Source organism: Nicotiana attenuata, chromosome 7, assembly GCF_001879085.1.
Source record: "Nicotiana attenuata strain UT chromosome 7, NIATTr2, whole genome shotgun sequence".
In the NCBI taxonomy this organism is placed as follows: domain Eukaryota; kingdom Viridiplantae; phylum Streptophyta; class Magnoliopsida; order Solanales; family Solanaceae; genus Nicotiana; species Nicotiana attenuata.
This window is the reverse complement of record NC_031995.1, coordinates 23,267,549-23,276,962: the sequence shown is the minus strand read 5'-3', so window position 1 is coordinate 23,276,962 and position 9,414 is coordinate 23,267,549.

Here is a 9,414-nt window from a genome sequence, read left to right as displayed (position 1 = left end):
TACATGAAATAGCTGACGACGAAATAGTACCCCGACTACTCTTCCACAAGGAGCACATTGCTGAAATGAACACATCTGGCCTGATATAGAGCCCATATTCATATTTAGATCCATCCGCAGACCTCAAGTTGATTCCGATCGCACTGAACTAGGCTAATAACCTTTCAAAGGTCCGTAATAACTCCCCTTTTTCTCATAACACACAAGAACAACCATCTTAACTGGAGTAATCATCCACAGTCCACAGCCCAATAAATCGAGTGCCCTCCAGGCATCAATTCTCAAATTAACGATATCACCACAATCTTCATACTTGATTTAATTCTTCAATCAATCAAATGGCTACATGCCACACTAATACAACCTTCACGTGAGCACGCTCCCATAACCTTCCGTAACAGATAACAGATCTGTACATCCAAACCACCGGCCGCACTAACGCTGAAAAGCGGTCAAGAATCCTTAACCAGAATGCAAAGCCTTTTTCACAAAACGCCAATCTCAGGTGACGCTGAAGACAATACCAGCTTACCTTAAACATCGAAACTCCTTTCTTGCTCATCCGAGCTCGTGACATCCCTTGTCAACACCGAATTGCAACCCTGATCCTCACTTCCAATTCCATACCACTCACTGCACCCAACATGCCAATATACGATAGAACACGATTTTCATCGTAACTCCGAAACCACTAATAGAATAACACTTCATCGTATAAAAACCTTTTACTTAACTTATTCCATGAGAACCATAGCAATACACGAGTGAATTCTTATAATCGTAGAATATGCAAATCTCTAAGTAGTGGTCTAAGCCACCACAGCCCTCCGGGATTCGACTACACATAACAGGCCATAACAGTAGAATACTTCTGAATAACATCAATTACGGCGGCCGACAAGCCTCACACGTACCGTCACAATCACATGCAAAACTTGATCGCGCTAAAGGAACTGACCATTACCACCAATATGCCAATTCAACTATGGCTAATCAATCTATCTTCTTCCAATTTATCCTTGATTGCCTTAGAAATAATAATAACTCCATTCCACACATAACATACTCCATCCGCACTCATCCCGAGTGACCTTGAATCACGAGACCATGCTGTCTCAAATCCCACGAACCATTTCATACTTCCCAATTGCTACACTGCAGGTCAAAAAATCGTAGAACGTTCTAGGCACCTTCTCATAAGCTTCTACAAGGCTTGATTCTTAACTGTATCTATAGGCTCGAAATCATGAGGCACCACACCTTACTCCTTTGAATTCACTAGGACCGTTGTTGAGAGCCACCCACTCTGGCTTGGTCCCGAATATAACCAACTCCCAGGCTCCGCTGGCACAGAAACACCCATCTCAATGAAGCATTCAACTGGATCACTTCCCTTGTAAATCACCTCTGTGCGAAGCATAAATCCAGAATCTTCCCAAAGCCTGAACATGAGCCAGTAGCCAACTGTAGCACATCTTTGCCAATCCCTTTGTTCAGATACCACTTACGTTCTTTTCCCTTGGCCGAAATAACTTACCAATACGCCGATAACCCGAAAACTCACAAGAAGATAACCATACAACCCAATCGTAGGCGGTGGGACTCTCCCACTTAGCCTGAAGCCAACATTACACAAATCTAGGGCCCACCAAGATTCTTTCTCCATTGTTGACATGCTCTTGCATAACCAGCCCGCCAAATCCTTCGAAATCTTTCTGTAAAACCCTTTACGGATACTCTAAATAATTAACCACATTCACATGACCGACCTCTTTACCGCATGGCTAGTAGAATTCTTTGCAGAAGCTTCGCCAACCACGCGACCGTTGACCTGCTCACAGAAAATAACCCACCTGGGCCCGTGCTCATCCACCAGCTACACAAGTCCATTCACTCCTTGTGGACATCAACCGAATGTGCGACAATATCTTCCTAATCAATGTTGTGTTGTATCCTTCTCCATATCGAACAACTCCTTTCCGTCATATCCAATCTCCCGCTGCACAATAGCCAATACTTCAAATTAAATCCGTAGACCCCAATCACCAATCACTAAAATTCTCAAATCATTTCAAACTCTCCTTAAGGTGCGTAGTCATCCTACCACAAAGCCCATATGCAACTCCGCCACTCTCCCACTTTGGCGAAACTCCCCCTTTAATCGACTACTCGACATTCGCTTCTTATATCTGGCTTTCTAGAAATTTTAACCACCACCTGACACTCCCCACATGTCCTTCCTCATCCTTTGCTGCTCAGTTGTTGCCCTAATAAAATCTATCTTCGTAGCACTTGAACCCACAAATCGCTTACTAACTTTAAACCTTTCCGGAGAACATCTTTCTCGAGCCGACAACATTAGAAACACCGATTCAATCCTGAACCACCGCACCCCGCGATATCTAATAGTCGTTTCTCTAATGTTATTTCACAATATCCTACCCCAAGGGCGAATTGTAGAAGATCATAACACCGGCAAGCTTAACACGTACGATCGAGAACGATGACACTACATCGCAGATGAGAATTCCACCACGCTCGAAAATACCAAGTCTCGTTACTCCATCACCCCAAATCTGGACATTAATAGGCCAATTGCTTTTCATCCGCCGGAAGTGAAATATCATATCTCCGAATCGTGCACTGAGTAGATCTCTATTCAGGTCATTCACCGCCCCAACACGTAGGCAAGCATCCTACCATCACATCAATACTGCGCGACAACCATTCATAAACATCATGGCAACTGGTGCCTAGCCTCAGAGCTCTCAGAAGTACGACTACTGAGCTGAAACGATAGAATATCCTTACCACAAAGCGACGATAATAGCTCAGACAACTATGCAGGGAGAAACATCCTGCACCACCTCGGTAGTACCATTACAATTCTTCAATTCTCGATTTATAACAAATGGTTCGCGTTGCGTAGGATTGAGTAGGGAGGAAACATGGGCATAAGCCTCCAGGAATCAAATCGCACGATGAGTAATCAAGAAGGGAAGTACTCCTAACAGTCCTGCAGCCTCCCGAAGATAAGTATAGACGTCTCCGTACCGATCCGCGAGACTCTACTAGACTTGCTCATGACTCGTGAGACCTACGGGAACCTAGTGCTCTGATACCATATTGTCACGACCCAAAATCCACTAAGGGTCGTGATGGCACCGGATACCATTGTCAGGCAAGCCAACAACAAATAACTAGTAACTTCTCGTTTTAAATAATTCTAAAATCACTTCTTTTGTACGTTTAAACAATACATAATAAATTTCACTAAATAAATAATGAAACATTTAACAATTTTAAATTTCTGAATAAACTCATAGACATCCCAGAACCCGGTATCACAAGTGCATAAGCATTTACTAGGGAATGAAATAAAATACAGTAACTGTTCGGTGTACAAAGTGGACAGAAATGAAAATACAGTACAATACTCTGAAGGAGACTTTGCTGGCTGCGGGTCGTCTCGATAAGTGCAGCTCACCTAAGTCTCCGTATCAACCATGCCGCTATGCCACTAAGCCACTAGTCGCACATAAACCTGTGCAACAAAAATGCACAGCAAGTGTAGTATCAGTACAAAAACAATGTGTACTCAGTAAATATCCCGCCTAATCTCGAAGAAGTAGAGACGAGATGGCAACTTCGACACTTACTAATGGTCCAATAGTAATGTTATTAATGCGATAAATCACGGATTTATTAATAACGACAGTAAATTCGAATGAGTCACAAACAGATAAGGGTTCCTTTTTATTTAGAGTCTCCGGATTAATAATCCATTAATTAGAATTTTTCTCAAGTCGGGGAGAGCAGATATTAGTATCTACAAATATCAAGGCAAGCAATACAAGCATGCGCAACTCATGCCGAGGTCGTACGGCCCGATCCAACAATATTTAAACCGTGCACTTCCAGAGGGTCGAATGGCGCGAACCATAGATGCATCTATTTAATCTACCGAGGCGTTCGGCCCGTTCCACAATCGATAAACACATTCAAATAGTCAAGTCAATAATTCATCAAGGAGCAATTATTTAGAAAAAGGCAAGTTTCTCTTTTAAAAGTCAAGAATTAATATCTAGTCTATTAGAAATTCATTTACAAGTTCAATATGTTCAAGCATTTTTAAATTTGTCAACAAGGTTGCATTTATTACAAGTAAGCATGCTTCTGGGTCCTAGACTACTCGGACTTAAGCATAATAGTAGCTACGCACAGACTCTCGTCATCTCGTGCGTACTTAGTCCCCGAAAATAGGAGCACATAACCAATTAACTCACCTATGGGGACAATTCCCTCTTACGAGGTTAGAAAGGAGACTCACCTCGCTCCAAAGCGTACTTCCAATACCAAGAACGAGCTCAAACTCTCAATTTGGAGCCGAATGATCCAAAACTAAATAAACGAGGTAAGAACCAGTCAATACAAGCTCGCAAGATCGCATTCTAACAATTTAAGCGATTTCTCAACCTTAAACACAAGTTTCCTAAAATCCGACCCCGGGCCCACGTGCCCGGATTCCGAAATTTTTCGATGAAAGTTGTTCTTTATAACCTAAGGATCAAGAATATATGATTTCTACTTCATTCTACAACAAATTTCGTGGTTGAATCTTATTTTTAACAAAACCCTAGGTTTTACTCTATTCCCATGATTTTCACTAATTTTTATGTGTTAATCTACCCAAAACTCAAGTATTAAACTCACATTAATTAGAAATAACTTACCTCACAAATGCTGGGCGGAATCACCCCTCTAAGAGCTCCAAAATCGCCCAAGAAATGAGTGAAAATGAACAAAAATGACCTAGAGCCCGAATAAATGAAGGCCACCGCCTTCTGCGTTTTCCGCATGTGCGGTCCTGGGCCGCACCTGCGACCACCGCTTCTGTGGAAAGATGATTGCTTCTGCGGTCTGGGCCAATTTTGTGGACAGGCCCACCGCTTCTGCGGTTCCGCTTCTGCGGATTTAGGGCCGCATCTGCGGTCTTGGGCTGCCTGGCCTTGGGCCGCTTCTTCGGTAGATGGACCGCTTCTACGGTCTCGCACCTGCGGTTTAGCAACCGCAGGTGCGGTTATGACAGCAACCAGCAGCTTCAGCCTTCCCAAAAATTCCATTTTGATCCGTTAACCACCCGGAATCCACCCGAGGCCCCCGGGAACCCAACCAATCATACCAACCAGTCCTAGAGCACATTACTATGAACTTTAGAATTTCAAACTTCTACTTTCGATGTTAAAACCCATCAAATCACGTCCGATTGACTTCAAATTTTGCACACAAGTCATATTCGACATTACGGACCTACTCCAACTTTCAGAAATTGGATTCCGACCCCGATATAAAAAAGTCCACCTCCGGTCAAACTTCTCAAAACCTTCAAATTTCTATCTTTAGCCAAATGGCTCCAAAATGCTCCACAGACATCCGAATTCACTTTCGATCGCGCTCCCAACTCCAGAATCACCATACGGAGCTACTCCCAGACTCGGAATCCCAACCGGACATCGATAACACTGAAATGCACTTCAACCCAAACTTATGAAATTTCTTCCAAAATGCTAACTTCCACAATAGGCGCCAAAACGCTCCCGGGTCATCCAATACCCTATCCGGGCATACGCCCAAGTCCGAAATTATCATACAAACCTACTGGAACCTTCAGATATTGATTCTGAGGTCGTTTACTCTGAAATCCAATCCTAGTTAATTCTCTCAACTTAAAGCTTCCGAAATGAGAATTTCCTCTCCAAGTCAACTCCGAACTTCCCGAAATTTAATTCTGACCATGCGTACAAGTCATAATGCCTGAATTGAAGCTGCTCATGGCCTCAAACTGCTGAACGGCACGCTAAAGCTCAAAACGACCGGTCGGGTCGTTACATCTTAATTCTGAATTCTTTCAGAATTTGCTAGAAACTTCTAGAATATGGATAACTATCCCAATGCTGAGTAGGAAGGATAGGGATAAGATCCCAAAATATCCAAAAGTTTGGACAGTTGTCCATTTTTTGAGATAAGAGGGTACTAGAAATTGGACAGTTGTCCATTTCTGTTGAGGAAAAGACGCCTTTTCTGATTTTAGGGATGCTGGCAGATTCCTTTTTGGTACCCTAACCCTTATCTCTTTCACTCCCTCACTCTATATAAACACTCTTTTTCTTCATTATAAACACATATGAACACTTACACACTGATAGAGCTAGACTTACACACACTGAAAAAAAACACTGAAAAATTCCCTAAAAATACACTGATTCTGCACTGCTTTTGGAGTCTCTTTCCTTCACTTTTAGAAAAGAACTCCTACTGGTTTCATACTTTTGCTGGGATTTCTGAGTTTAAATTTGAAGCTATTTTGGTTTTCCTGTTTAGTATTTCTTATTGCTGCTTTTGCTCAGATTTTTCCGAGACTTATTTTCTATCTTATTTTGGTTTCTTGCTGCTACTGAGGTACTACTCTTGATAATGTAAATTTCAGTTTGTTTAAAGATTTTGTTATTCTGTCAAATTTCAGTATCATGACTATTATTTGGTGTTTGTCAAGTTTTGTTTGTTTGGATGTGAGTTAAGTTATTGCATGACCAATATTGATTGAAATTTATTTAGCTAAAGTTATTTGCTGATATGTATAAAGTCGGTCATTTATCCAAGTTACTTTACTTAAGTTTTTGCTAATTTATGTTTAATGTTTCTAAAGGCTGCTCAAAATTTGTTTGAGCTTCATGCATTTGTTCATGATAGAAAGAATATATCCTGAAGATCCATGTATTTGTCTACAAAAGTAGAAGTAAAAAATAGCATTTTGAAAGAAATTTGTTAGGAGTAGTAATATGTAGATTTGTCATCAGCACGTATAAGGAATTAAACTCATTGTTGAGTAAATAAGTTGTAATAATTTAGTTCTTTCTATATTTTGTCTTGTATAACGTGCTAGTTTAATATGTTAGTAACTTTATTGTGTTGTTTAAAGCAATTAAATACAGTAATTCCAATTTGGTAGTTTTTTTTTTTGAATTTTCAGATTACGAAAAAACTGAGTTTTCTAAGCAAACTGGACAGTATACTTGGTACATTTTCAGGCCAAAACCAATTGGGTCTATGGAATTGTATTTTTTTTTAGATTTTCTGCTAATGAATTGAGTTGATAGTTTGGTTATAGATATTTATTCTCAGAAAGTTTTAGAAACACAATATGATTTTTAAACTTATCACTTTAACATGGTGTTAACATAAGAAATAAAAATATTTAGGAAATCCGTAAAATTTATCGAATTGGGCCTGATTTCGAATAAATGACTTGTGTTGTTTATTTCCCATATCTCTTAGCATCATATTTTCAAACACAAATGAGATATAGGTCAGATTCTATAATTGGCGTTACAAAAAATAGACCACAAAATTTTAGTCTCAAATGCGTTCAAATGAAATATGCATTCGTCCAGAGTCATTTGGACTCAATCATCATCATGCCCAAATCCTTTTGAATTAAATTAAGTTAACTGGCCCGAATAATTGATAATGTATGTATTGGGCCACAGTTCATTTGAACTCAACCTTTATCAGGCCAAAAGCCTCTTAATTATAGTCCATTGGGCAGCTAATATATGAGCTGCCCAATTAATTCAAATAAATATTTCACATAGTATTAGACATTTACACTTAGTCACAAGACATAGGACATTTAGCTTATAAACATGATTATAACCTTAGGTGTACTTAAAATCGAGCTAACTATTACAATTATGTACAGGTACGCGTGACATAGTTGTAATGCCAAAACAAACCAAGGCACATGTTCGCGTGACCATGGTCAAACATTCTTAGTAAATAGAACGCCTTGGAGCCCGTTTGGGTTAGCTGATTTACAGTAGCTGATAAGCATTAGGTGCTGAAAAGCACTTTAAAGTGCTGAGATTGATTTAAAAAATAAGCAGTTACGTGTTTGGATAAAAGTGCTGAAATTAATAATAAGCAGTTGAAGAACTGAGTATACGAAAAGTTTTATTTTAAAAAGAACTATTTTAGGGATAGAATAGTAAATATTTTGGTCAAACCTAAAGTGCTTATAAGCTTAAATTTGATAAGTTGGGGGAGACCAACTTATGGCTTTTGGCTTATAAGCACTTAACTTATAAGCACTTTTAATTTTACCAAACGCGTAGATAAGCCAAAAAGTACTTATAAGCCAGTTTGACCAGCTTATAAGCTTAGCCAAACACCCTCTTAATCAAATACTCGTAGAAATGCTTTTATGCACGGTTTTTAAACTACTATCGTGATTGTGTACATGTTCGCGTGACATGATTGCGATTTTTTCAAATAAATTCAAAGTACACGTTCGTGCGACTTTGACCAAACTTTTATTTTCTTAAATAAACTAAGTGTTGTGAATTATGTACACGTACGCATGACGTGATTCTTGACACACCAAACTAAAACGGGTATACGTACGCGTAACTCAATAATTATTTAAATACAAGTTATCAAGTGATTAGTAGTGGTAAAAGGTAAAATAAACATAGGTCCTAAAATGAGTAGTTAGATAAAATAAGCCAAGTATAAATTGCTAAGCGACCGTGCTACAACCATGAAATTCGGGAATGCCTAACACCTTCTCCCGGGTTAACAGAATTCCTTACTCGGTCTTCTAGTTTCGCAGACTTTAAACGGAGTCAAAATTTCCTCGATTTGGGATTTAAAATAAACCGGTGACTTGGGACACCATAAATTATCCCAAGTGGCGACTCTGAAATAAATAAATAATCCCATTTTGATTAATGTCACTTCAATTGGAAAAACTCCATATCCCCCTCAGGGAAAAAAAGGTGTGACAGCAAACGCTAATTTTGAAAAAATATATATTTTTTTTTTTTTTTAAAAGTGATTATTTTTGTATGGCCAATCGGCCCCTTAATATAGTTGTGATTTTATTCTTTATAGTTTTTAATCGAAAGAGGAACATCTTATTGAATCACTTAGACAATCCTATATTATTAAATCAGTTAATTGTAATGTGAATATTCTTTGTGTCGAAGGTATTTAGAACTCCTTGAAAACTACAGTTTATGCGTGATCATACTTATAAGTCTTTCACATTCGGTAGTCCTTTTATGAGATTGTTGAGTCCAAACGCACACGCAAATATACGCGATCGACATTTAATAACGTGATAAGAAAGTATCGTTTCTACGAGGATTTATGAACAACTATTTTTCAATCTAAGTTATTTATATATTTAATGTTCAACTGAGTGTGAAGAAGACGATTGTGGTTTTTATAACTAAATTACTACGGACTAATAAGCAAACAATAAAATAAGATCGCAAATAGAGCAAACACACACTTAGGAAGAATTCAATGAGATGGGGATATTCCAGGGTTATGGGACTAACGTCTTTCCTATTG